Source organism: Sciurus vulgaris, assembly GCF_902686455.1.
Source record: "Sciurus vulgaris genome assembly, chromosome: 1".
Lineage (NCBI taxonomy): Eukaryota > Metazoa > Chordata > Mammalia > Rodentia > Sciuridae > Sciurus > Sciurus vulgaris.
Genome location: NC_136461.1, coordinates 108,304,451 through 108,316,365, shown reverse-complemented (window position 1 = coordinate 108,316,365; position 11,915 = coordinate 108,304,451). Strand labels below are relative to the sequence as shown.

The 11,915-nt window shown below is 43.0% G+C and overlaps 1 protein-coding gene across 1 annotated transcript in view; it reads left to right on the top strand.

Moving 5' to 3' along the window:
• The first annotated feature begins 3,949 nt into the window (after nucleotides 1-3,949).
• ZNF697 (zinc finger protein 697) overlaps nucleotides 3,950-11,915 on the top strand; it is a 29,088-nt gene continuing 21,122 nt past the window's right edge. Inside the window, exon 1 of the mRNA XM_079144339.1 lies at nucleotides 3,950-4,526. The gene's annotated coding sequence lies outside the window, so the exon portion shown is untranslated. The remainder of the gene's footprint in view (nucleotides 4,527-11,915) is intronic.

The following is an 11,915-nucleotide window of genomic DNA, read 5'->3' as shown; positions in this document are numbered from 1 at the left end:
TGATCATCATACTTAAAAATGGTTTTAATTCTTCCCTTCCTCAGACAGGGATAGCACACCTGGAGAAGTTTGATGCAGACCTGGGTGATAGTCTTTCCATTTTTAGTTTTTACCTTAACATCATTTCTGTCACTGTGTATAGGACAGCATTTTCAATTCTTTAGCATGGCTGGATGCATTGGACTCTTTATCATTTGGGGTTGCTGGTTAGAAGCAGAAAGAAACTTTTAGGTAGGCTGTCATTTCTTTCTCTCTGTGTCTACACAACCAGTTTCATCTTTATCATGTCTTTCTTTAGATCATTTATAAAATTATAAGTAGCTTAAATCCTCTAAAATTCTAACATTGGTCAACATCTCAAACTCGGTCCCTGACATGATGGAATCTGAGAACTTTCATTCAGTTTCTTGGCTACCATTTTAAAAGGAATTTCAGCTCCCTAGTCTGGCACAGAGGAACCTTTTCTATTCTCACTCTTCCTCAACCCAGCCAATTGCTGGGCTGCGACATCCCACATAAGGCTATATAGAACTTTTCTAGCTGCAAATTAGGACTAACTCAAAATAGCTTAAGCCCCAAAGGGAATGTTTTGGCTCATGTAAATAAAAAGTCTAGGGGTATCTTGGCTTCAGGCATGATCAAACAATATTGTAAAGATTCGCTTGTGTGTGTATTCTCTCTTTTCTCTCTCTCCCTCCCTCAACCCATCCCTTTCCTGTGTTGTAACTTATTTTAGATCTTATACCTCATACAGCACTGGAAGTGACCTATTAACAGGTCTTAATCCTGTACCACCATTGAAATGGAGGTGTAGGTTGGCTTTCTACCTCTTAAACCACAAGGTCTAAAAGTGGAAAGGGGGTTATTTCCTAAAGGTGCTGTTATCCAAAAGACGGGCGATGGATGCTTGCTAGGTTAAGAAAAATAACAGATGTATCACTTATACTCGAAAGCTTCAAAAATATCGGTTACTGGGCTTCTTTTCTTATGGTACCCAGTATTCAAACAGCAGACTCTTCAGTCATGTACACAGCCCATTGCTGTTTTGAGTTGCCCTAAAGGATCTTTGAGACAGCACATATCTCTGATCTAAGGCTGTTCATAAGTTAGGTTCCAGATGGGTATGCTTGTTACCTTTGGGAAGCCCCAGGGTATGGTGGCCAGGGATCACGTTGGTTAAATCATCATGTCTGTCAGCACCAGGCTGCAGAACAAGAAGCATGTGATTAAGGCCCTATGCAGGGCCAAGTTCAAGTACTCTGGTTACTCAAAGATCCACATCTCAAAGAAGTGGGGCTTTACTAAGTTTAATGAGGATGAATTAATTTGAAAATATGGTGGCTGACAAATAGCTTACACTCAATGGCTATAGGGTGAAATACATCCCCAATCATGGTCCCCTGGACAAATGATGGGCCCTACACTGTGAGGGCTTCCACCATGCCAACTCTTCCTTAATAACAGCCATAGATAATTTCTGCTTCCTGTTCACCTAAATAGTAATAATAATTCAAATTAAAAAAAAAAGAAGTGTTGAAAAATCTGTCCAGGTTCAACCCTCTTGATATATGAGAATGAAAATAGTTATGTATTTTACCTCAAAATGGTGAAGAAAAAAAATGAAAGAAAAAGGCAAGGGTAAAATATTTGTTTAAGAATAACATCAAAATCAGTAGGCATATAAGTTGAGACTTTTCTGAAGTTGCTGTGTACTTTTCAAACCTACTGCTAAGCTGGCAAAGGCTTTGTCCTCTGATACTGGGGAAGCCTGATTCTTCCTTTCACTCACTTGTCCATTACCTTCCCCTGAGGACATGAAGGGCAGGGAAGGGCACATGACAAGGGAGAAAGGAATGTCATTTCTGTCTGGTCTCAGGCTCTGCATATCTTAGCTGGGAATGTGCAGTTTGTTCATTTCAGTTTCAACATCGCCAACAATGCTCCATTGCAGGAATTTGTTAATTCAACAAGTATTCCTTGAATGCTTAATCCCTTATCCTTTCTCCTCTTTTTGTGCCTCTCTCTTAGACTTTTTCCACTAGCATTTAAATATTCCCAAGGATCTCTCATCTTAAAAGGCAAACAAACCTTCCCCAAACAGAAAACCTTCCTTTGATCATATTTCCTTCCCAGCTACCACCCCTTCACAACCAAATTTCCTCTTTAACTGTCTGCATTTCCTCCCTTCCATTTCCACGCCTGCCCCATGGGAACAAATGGACTTTGGAAAAAGCACCATTGTCTGAGAACACAAACCCCTGTATAAAGTTGTACCACAACACTTGAAAGCTGTATAGCGAGTGTGTGGTGTCTGTCTTTTCAACTAGGGGGTAGATTCCTGGAGGGTAAGACATAGCTTGCAGTTACTCAGTGAATATCTTATTGTTGGATGTTATATGTTTACTCAGGCACAGTGCCTGAAGGAATGTGTTATATAAATCTATGTTGAAATAATGAATTGACTGGGATTGGAAACAAAGGAGAGGGACAAGTTTGGTTTGGGGTGGGGATGACGAGTGAAATTTTAACTATCCTGAGCAGAAGTTAGAAATGCAGGAGGAGGAGGATTTTTGGTGTTAGAAGCAAGGCAGAAAATACCTTCAATGAAGACAGACCATGTTAAATGACACAGGCACACCTATCACCTTTTCAGATGGAGCTATTGGAGGTTATTTGTTTTGACAATGATTATGAACTCTTTCTTGGGGCTGTGGGGAATTTCACTGGAATGTTGCCAGGCTGCAAACTATGAAGAAACACTCATTTGTAGGGGCCACAAAATGTAGGGATTGGGGTAAAACTAATTTAGATGAATGGTCAATAAAGCGACAAAAACTTTTGGGAGGTGAACCATCCTATCTCCATGCTTCTTATCAATTCTCCACCTTAAATTAAACTAGCCCACTTTATCCCTGTGATTAGAACTCTAGAAAAAGAGAACTACAGCATTCTCCTCGTGGATAGCCTTCTATTAAATGTAAGCTAAAGTCCCTACCCAAATGTCCTAATTCATGAGGATGCAAAATGTGAAATGTGCGGGTGTGGTGGAGAAGGCCTGTAATCCCAGCAGCTCTGGAGGCAGAGGTAGGAGGATTTCAAATTCAAAGCCAGCCCCAGCAATTTAGTGAGGCCCTAAGTAACTTAGCAAGACCCTGTCTCAAAATAAAAAGGGCTGGAGATGTGGCTCAGTGGGTAAGGACCCCAAGGTTCAATCCCTGGAACGACAACCCCCAACCCCCCCCCCCAAAAAAAAAAAGTGAGATGCCAAGTGGAAATGACAGGTAATTGTGACCTGTCTGATTTCAAACACATCCTAGAGCATCCCAGAATCCCAGAACGTGCCTTTCCTAGCTGGGTTCATTACATTCTGCTCTTTCTCCTTGACAAAACCCAACCTTTTTAGTCATGTAGCCTCTGCCTGATTTTCCCACAAGGGTTTGGAGTCCGGGGACTTTATTGATCCACGTTAGGATGGAAGTGGAGTTCCTCTCTTGTCGCCAAGGTCCCCATTCTTTCACGTCTCCATCCTCCAAACACACACTCAATATACCCCATGCATCATGTCTGCTTTTACAGGATCAAGGGAGCTGGGTCTTAAAGATGAATAGAGTTAAGATTAGCAGAAAGTCCAGTACATTCTTCATTCAACAGCACACTGGATTTTACGTGTCTTAAGTTTAATTCACATAATTTATTTTCCATCTCTTAATTCAATTGCTTTTCTTGAAAAGATAACCTGGGCCAAGGCCAACACTGGAGGGAAGAATGTCACCGGGTCAGGATCTGGAAACAATCAGCCCAGTATGGTTTTAAGGGTGAAGCGCCAAGATCTTAAGGAACCTGAATTCCTGGTGAGCAGTCAAGTTCTTTTCTTTAATCCGCCCCCACCAGGATTCCGACGGCGTAAAAAAGAAAAAGAAAATCTATTTAAAAAAAAAAAAAAAAAAAAAAAAGGCAACTCAAAGAGAACCCACCACAAACTTCCTCATTTCTAAAGAAAAGGCCGCTCTCCTCGCAGAGCCTCCGCACACTGCGACAGTTCTGCCGCGGTGTCCAACCCGGACGCTGCAGCCGGTGCCCGGAGCGCAGCTCAGACACCACGCGTCTGCCGGGCGGCTGCTCAGCGAGCGCCGCGGGGCGGGCCCAGGGCACCCGCACAGGTTAGCTCTTTACCCCGGCGCTTAGGGGAGTGAGTGCCTGATCTCCAGTCCTGGGGGTCCTAGCCTGGTCAGGGATACTGCTTTGGTGGCAGGAAGTCCCTGCGAACTACAAATCGAGGCATGCTGGGAACATTCCCCTGCTCCTCCCAGGAAATGTCCTTTGTCCAGCCCTACAGGAAGCCCCTGTGAGGAGTCAGCCGGGCAGCCAGCCAGTCGGCTAGCCAGTGTGCCAGCGAGCCAAGCAGCCGGCGGCCGCTGTAGCCGCCGCCGCCGTCGCCGCAGCATAAGGACAGACGCGCCGCGGTGCGAGGCTCGGGCCAGGGCGCTCTGTGTCCCTCGCTCCTCACCGCGCCCGCCGCAACGCAGGTAGGAGCACGGCTGTGGCTGGGCTCACCCGCCGCCTAAGGATAGTGCTGATAGGGACCCGACCTGACCACTGCGGGGATGGGGTGTGTGCATGAGAGCTGTGGCTGAAAGGCTGGGCGAAGTAGTGCTTCGCAGATTGAACCGTTGTCCGCTCTTCTTCGGGCGCACGGCGTGCCCTCACGCCTCCAAAGCCGAGGCTAAGCACCCTCTGGGGGCTTTGACGAGGGGCTGGGAGGAGGCTACCACGCGAGGGAGGAGGCAGCGCTTCGAGAGGGAGTCAGACCGTCCCGCCGATCACCGAAGGGGGCATCAGAGACCCTTGAAAAACGAAGCCCAGGGAGGAGCTTGGAAGGCAAGGAGAAGGTGAAGGGCTTTGTGTGCAGCTGTGGACCCGGACGGACAGCACTCCCCTTGCCGTGTCTGCTCGCTCCCCAAGCCCCACCGGAGGACAGCAGGGTGAGGGTGGGGACTCTGAAAGGGGCAGCAGGTCATCTTGGGTCCTTGTGAAATGTCTTCCTCTCCTTTCTTCTCCCCTCCATTTTCCCCGACTAGGATTAGCGTTTTTGGCTGAGATTAAACTGGGCAAATGGCACAATAAGGACGGGTGGGTGGAGGGCTAGGTAACAGTTCACCGCACTAAAGGAGTCGCCATCGAGCTCTGGTTGGCTTTCCAACCACACATGGCCTTGTGGGTGGGTGGGAGTGTGCTGGACAGTGGTGGGACCTGCACCCAGGGGGCATGCTGAGGCTCAGGATTGAGTGGAGGTATGGGGCGAGGTGTGTTGGGGAAAGAGGGCAAGAGAGAGGTTGTAGGAGAGCAGTGACACAGGGGCACCGAATCTCTTATGGCCAGTAGACATAATGGTCAGGCCTCCAGAATCAGGTTATTAATTCTGGGAGTTTCCATGATTTTCCATTTTCCTAACTGCTCCCCCCAAGCCCCTCAAGTGGATCACCTACCCCTACACTTGTGTGCCAGGCTGAATGCAATTGATGCTGTATTCCTGCTCTGTAGAGGTCTTATTCGTCCTTAACCTGTGGGGTGACACAGTACTCTGTGTCTCCCATGGCAGTGTTATCTTCCTCCCATGAGACTGACTGTGGGAAATGTGGGATAATGGCAAGTTAATGGTCTTTAAGAACCGTGATGGATGAGTGGGTAGGTTTGAACACTGCCCAAGTGTGACTGCTGCAGCTGAACTCACCTCACCTAAGGAGCCTCTTTTTCTGCCCTCCCACTTGTCTCCAAGTGTTTTACTTCCTTTTCTTAAGGCAAGATACGGTTATTATCTAATATGGAATACATTTTGTTGTTTTTGTACTGGGGATTGAGCCCAGGGCCTCTCTACCCCTGAGCAATACCACCAACCCTTTTTATTTTTTTTATTTTGAGACAGGATCCTCTTCGGTTGCCCAGACTGGCATTGAAGGTACACTCCACCTACCTCAGCCTCTGGAGTGGCTGGGATTACAGGTGTGCACCACTGTAACTGGCTAATGTGGAACACATTTAAGAACCAAATGCACCTTTAAAATTGCCACTTGGGTGGCAAGGCTGGGGTACTCAATGCTTATAGCAAGAAGGATGTGATAGGGCACAGAGAGAACCTTGCACAAAACATTTTTTTAATTGGCTTGTCTAGAAGAGAAGAGATATCCAAAGTAAGGTAAGAATGGAATTGTCGAGGTGGAGGGCATGAGAATGGGAAAGTGAGGGAGAATGCTTTGTGCATTAGCAGATAGTTTTTGGTTTGGAGCATACCGGCTTGGGGCTTGGAGGTGGGGAAACATTGGTGTTGGTCTGGCCCAAGAGAAAATAAGATGGCCCCAAATGGAACCAAGATCGTAAATGGGAAGTCAGGTTGCCCTGTATATGACACAAAGGAAGACATAGGTGACCTTCAAACATTTCTGTGATTAGAGGGTAAGCAGATACCAGTTTGGAAAACCCAGCAGATGTAGCTGGATTGAAGTGGTGAAGAGCCGTGTCAGCAATGGCCTCTGACTAAGGCTTATGGATTTGCATCACATTTCCTCGCCCTCCCCCACAAGAAGCTCTTTGGATTTCCTCAGAAGCTACCTGTTTACCTAATTCCTAGTTGTCCATTAAAGGGAAGGAAAAAGGGTAAAGGTTGGTTCCAAAGATGATAAACTAAGGCAAGAAAAGGGCTTGTTTACTCACGAAGGAAGAAAACAAAAAGTTAAGACGTCTGGAGCCTGAAACTATCTAAGGTGCTCACCTTTTTTCTTTGTATCTTTACAATTTTCTGAGTACCACACACTATGTAGTGTTAATATAATCAATGAAAGTAACTCCTTACTTTGGCATTTAAAATCTTTCACAATTCCAGTGCTTACCTACCTCTATCCTCCTTTATACCTGGGCTATCTTAAGTTATCTAACTGTTCTTGTGGCAAACAGCTGTCCATCCCAGATATAACACACATTCTCTAACCTCCAGGAATCAGGCTGAACTGCCTCTACCACCCCTGACTGTCCAAGTCCTAGCCCAGCTGATTAGCTCCCTTATAGAAGCCTCCCTAGTCAGAATTAATCTTGTCCTCATGGTACTAAGTCTGTTTGTGGTAGATAGTCATCTTTTTCCTCATTGAACTACAAGTTCCTCCAAGTGCTTGTAATCCCAGTGACTCAGGAAGTTGAGGCAAGAGGATTCCGAGTTGGAGGTCTGCCTATGTAACTTAGTGAGACCCTGTCTCAAACAATAAGAAGAATGGAAGTGTTCCCCTGGGTTCAGTCCCCAGTATCACAAAAATACATACATACATACATACATCATACATTTGTAAGTCCCTTGAGTTCAGTGATTCTTTCTGCCTGGTGCTTTTTACCTAGCAGGTACACAAATGATGTTTGATTTTAAAAACATGAATAATTGAAAAGATGAGTAGATGAATGAAGACATCTTAGTTTACCTCTTTTGTAGGATTCATGCCTCTAGGACATGATAGACTAAAGCATTATCTTTTGCTCCTGGCTTAAGGAGTCTAGTACAAAGACATTCATGAAAATTTTGTTGAAGAGCTTCTTTGCCAGCCCTATAGGAAGTGTATGGAATGAGAATCCAAGTGAATAAAAAAATAATTTCTGTCATTCTCTTAGCCTGAAGATGGTAACTTTCCTTTTCAGTTATTAAGGTGCTCATTAGAAAGTAGAACCACAAACACTGTCCTCTTTGCAGATAAGCCATACAGCCACCATGTCTATTCCATTTTTATAGCCCAAGCAATCTACCAGGGTTGAAATGTAGCATATGGAAGTGCAAATTTAGACCCTTAAACTTTCTTTCCCCAAAGACATTTCAATTTAGTAGTCCCTTATTTATCTCTAACTGGAAAGTTTTTCTTGGTTTCTTTTCATGTGATTATAATGCTTACCATTTCTTGAACACCTGCATATCAGCTATTAAACTAGATAATTTATTTGTGTTGCCTTATTTCATCTGATGACTGACATTATTATCTCCATTCTACAAATGAGGAAACCAGGGCTCAGTCAGAAGAAACTTGTCTGAAGTCCCAGATTCTAAACTGAAGACAGATTGGAATTTAGGTCTGTTGACTGCCAAGACTGTTCAGAATTTGCTGTCCATGCCAGATCTTTATTCCTTCTTTCTCCAGAGTCTTCAGCTTTGCAGATTTCCTACCATTGTTGGGCTTCTAAAATCATTCTGAGATCTACACTGTTTTGTGTAAATTTTTATGATCTTAACTTGCTGTTTTTATGATCTTAAACTTGCATGGTCATTAGTTGGAAAGGTCAGTTTTAGAATCCCTAATAAGACCTTTGGGCACACAACTGTCTGCCTGGAATTGTTTTCTTTTTTCTACTGGCCTGAGTTCTTTGTTCCTCCCTTCAGGCCAAGCTCACCTCTTTTGGGTAGCCTGTCTTGACCACATCAGGCCACCCTTAGCCTCTTCTCCAATCTCTTGCATTGTCTGAAATATTTGGGGTTCAATATCTTTTTTTATTTTTATTTATTTATTTATTTATTTATTTTTGGTACTAGGGATTGAAACCAGAGACACTCTACCTCAGAGCTAAGTCCCAGTCCTTTTTATTTTTTATTTTCAGACTGGGTTTTGTTAAGTTGCCCAGGATGGCCTCCAACTTGCAATCCTCCTACTTCAGCCTTGTGGGTAGCTGGGATTACAGGTGTGCACCACCATATCTGGTTTCAATGTCTTCTATTAAGAGGACGTAAGTGAGCCTGTACATATGACAGGGATTGTATGTCCTGAACACGGCGTGGCATATGATGAACTTACCAGAAACTGCATTTCTGATGAATTGTTATAAGTAGAAGGCAGAAATGTAGGCATGAAGCATTGTTTTCATGTCAACAGTTCGCTCCTCTCATAAGAGGTTTTAGAAGAGAGGATAATGATTTTTTTTGTTAATTTTCACCTTTCTCACATGACCACCCAAAGAGGTAAGCACCATCTGGAAGTGTGCCAGAGCAGATCTGCCTATTGCTGTTTTTATGAGCTTGGCTTATGCCAGCAGTGAATGATTACAGTGCTTAATGATTTTAGGTAGCCTGGGTGGGGCAGTTGCTTCAGTACCTTTCCCCTTTCTGCCATGCTCACCCTCTGCCAGATCTGGGAAAGGCCTTTTCCTGTACATCTGAGAAAATCCCTGACGGCAGGTGTGGAGAGGGGAAAAAAAAAAAGAGAAGAAAGGAAGAATGGATGAGGAAGGAAGGTAATTCCATTTCCACTTCTGATACTACTTCTGAGAGAGTGGTGAAGTTAGTGTGGGGTATAGGTTTCTTCTTTCTTCTTGTGTGATGGGGCATGGTAAAAAAAAAAAAAAAAAAAATCAGCCACCTCTCTTTGGGTAGAAGAGACTGTCACATACCGCAAAATTGAATCTGTCTCTGAAAGCTGAGTTAGACTTCCTTTCCTCTGACTTCAAGACTGCCAGAACTTGAAAGCCTTGGTGTAAACGCAGTGTGCCATGAGCTGTTACAAGCAGGTTAGTCATTTTAAAGGTACTCAGGAGAATTCATGGGATTTCTATATCTATGTAGCAGGTCATTCTGTACATGTAGGCAAGCAACAGGGTTCCGACGAGGTGTGCTGAGGTGTGCTGGAGGCTGGAGAGCCACTTGTGGTACTCCCCACTTCCCTCCGCGTACTGGCCCAAGGCTCAGTCCTGTGCACACAGCTCTCATTTGCTATGTGTATAAGGAAACAGGACTGACTTTGACTCACAGAGGCGTTTTACATATATATGAGGATCTTAACCATAAATTTCAAAACAGGAACCATTCTTTCTGGGTTTGATTTACTAAGACTTGTATTGCTTTTGTCCCAGTACCATGCATATTCATCATTTGAGGCGTGGTGAAATTTAGGCAGGGCATTATAGGAAGACAACTTTTGACCATTTTTCCCCATACTTGGGAAGCTTTGTGAATGTCACAGAATCACATTTTTTCTCCCTAGATTTCCCCTCCCCCATGCTGTTTTCTTCTGCAGATATAGACTGATTTCTGTAGGTGGTTTTGAAAGCTGGACTTAGAAAAGAAATCCATTAGAATATCATCTCTACAACATGGAACTTGGAATAATGGTAGCATATGGTTAAGTGTTCAATAAATATTTGTTGAATGAATGAGTACAGTACATTTAAAAATATTTCATTTTGATTCTTTCCTGATGTAATAGTACTATCATTTTTTTAAAAATTGAGTTGTGGGAAAGGGCATATGCTTATAAAGCATATAAGCTGGGGAAATGATTATACATACAATACACATTTTTAGAGCAGATTCAGGTTCACAGCAAAATTGAGCACAAAGTACAGAGTTCTGGTAAAGTCCCCACACAGGCCCAGCCATTGTCAACATCCTGTACCAGAGTGATACATTTGTTATAATTGATGAGTCTATGTTGATACATCATCAGCCAGAGTTCCTAGTTTACTGTATGTCTTATTCCTGGCTGCGTATATTCAACGTTTTTTTTTGGGTACTGGGGATTGAACTGGGGCCCTCCACCACTGAGCCACATTCCCTGCCCCCTATTTTTTGTATTTTATTTAGAGACAGGGTCTCACTGAGTTGCTTAGCTGAGTCTGGCTTTGAACTCTTGATCCTCCTGCCTCAGCCTCCTGAGCCGCTGGATTTCAGACCTATGCCACCATGACAAATGCATAATGACATGTATCCACCACTATAGTATTGTAGAGAATAATGTGACTGCTCTAAAAATCCTGCGTCCCACTTAGTCATCCCTCACTCCTAGCCCCTGGCAACCACGGATCTCTTTACTCTCTCCATAGTTTTGCCTTTTCCAAAATGTCATATAGTTAGAATAATATATAGTATGTAGCCTTTTCAGATTGACTTCTTTTTTTTTTTAACTTAGTAATATATGTTTAAGATTCCTTCCCCTTTCTTTATAGCTTCATAGCTCATTTGTTTTTAGTGTATAATAATATTCCCTTGTCTGGGTGTCCTACAGTTTGCATATCCATTCATGAATTGATATTTTGGTTGCTTCCAAGTTTTAACAATTATGAATAAAGCTGTTACAAAGATGAACAGGTTGTTGTATGGACATAAATGTTCATCTCAGTTGGATAAATACCAAGAAGTGTACCTGCTGGATCATATGGTCAGAGATATGTACCTGCTTCATTTTGTAAGAAACCGTTTTCCAAAGTGACTATGCCAGTTTGCATTCTCACCAGCAGTGAATGAAAGTCTCTTTTGCTCCATTTTTTTTTTTTTTTATCAGCATTTGATATTGTTTGTGTTTTAGATTTTGGCCATTCTAATAGTTGGATAGTGTCATCATGTAGTTAATTTGCAGTTCACCAATGGCATATGACTTTGAGCATCTTTTCATATGCTTCCTTGATGTCTGTATATCCTCTTTGGTGAGATGTCTGTTCAGATCTTTTTATGCCCATTTTTTTGTTGGCTTATTTATTGTTGAGTTTTAAGAGTTCCATGTATATTTTTAATGGCATTCCTTTATCAGATATTCCTTTTGCAAATATTATCTCCCAGTCTGTGACTTCTTGTCTTATTCTCTCTTATTCTCTTGATTTGCTTTTGCATATATGAATTTTCATCAATCATTTATTTTCTTTTTTGGGAGTATATACATGTACCAGAAATGTTTTAAATATAAAACCAGATGTAGGAATCCAAAGAGTGAGAGACTTGAAGAAACTCCCCTTCGTATCCTTTTTTTTTTTTTTTTTTTTGAATAAGGTAAATGTCAATTGAATTGAACCATACTGCAGCCACAGTCAGAACTGGCCAGGGGGTAGTTATTATAGGAACATGGTTGGTCTGTTTCCCTAATAGGTACTTACGTTTATTGATCAAATTAGTGGTTTGTTAGATATTTCTG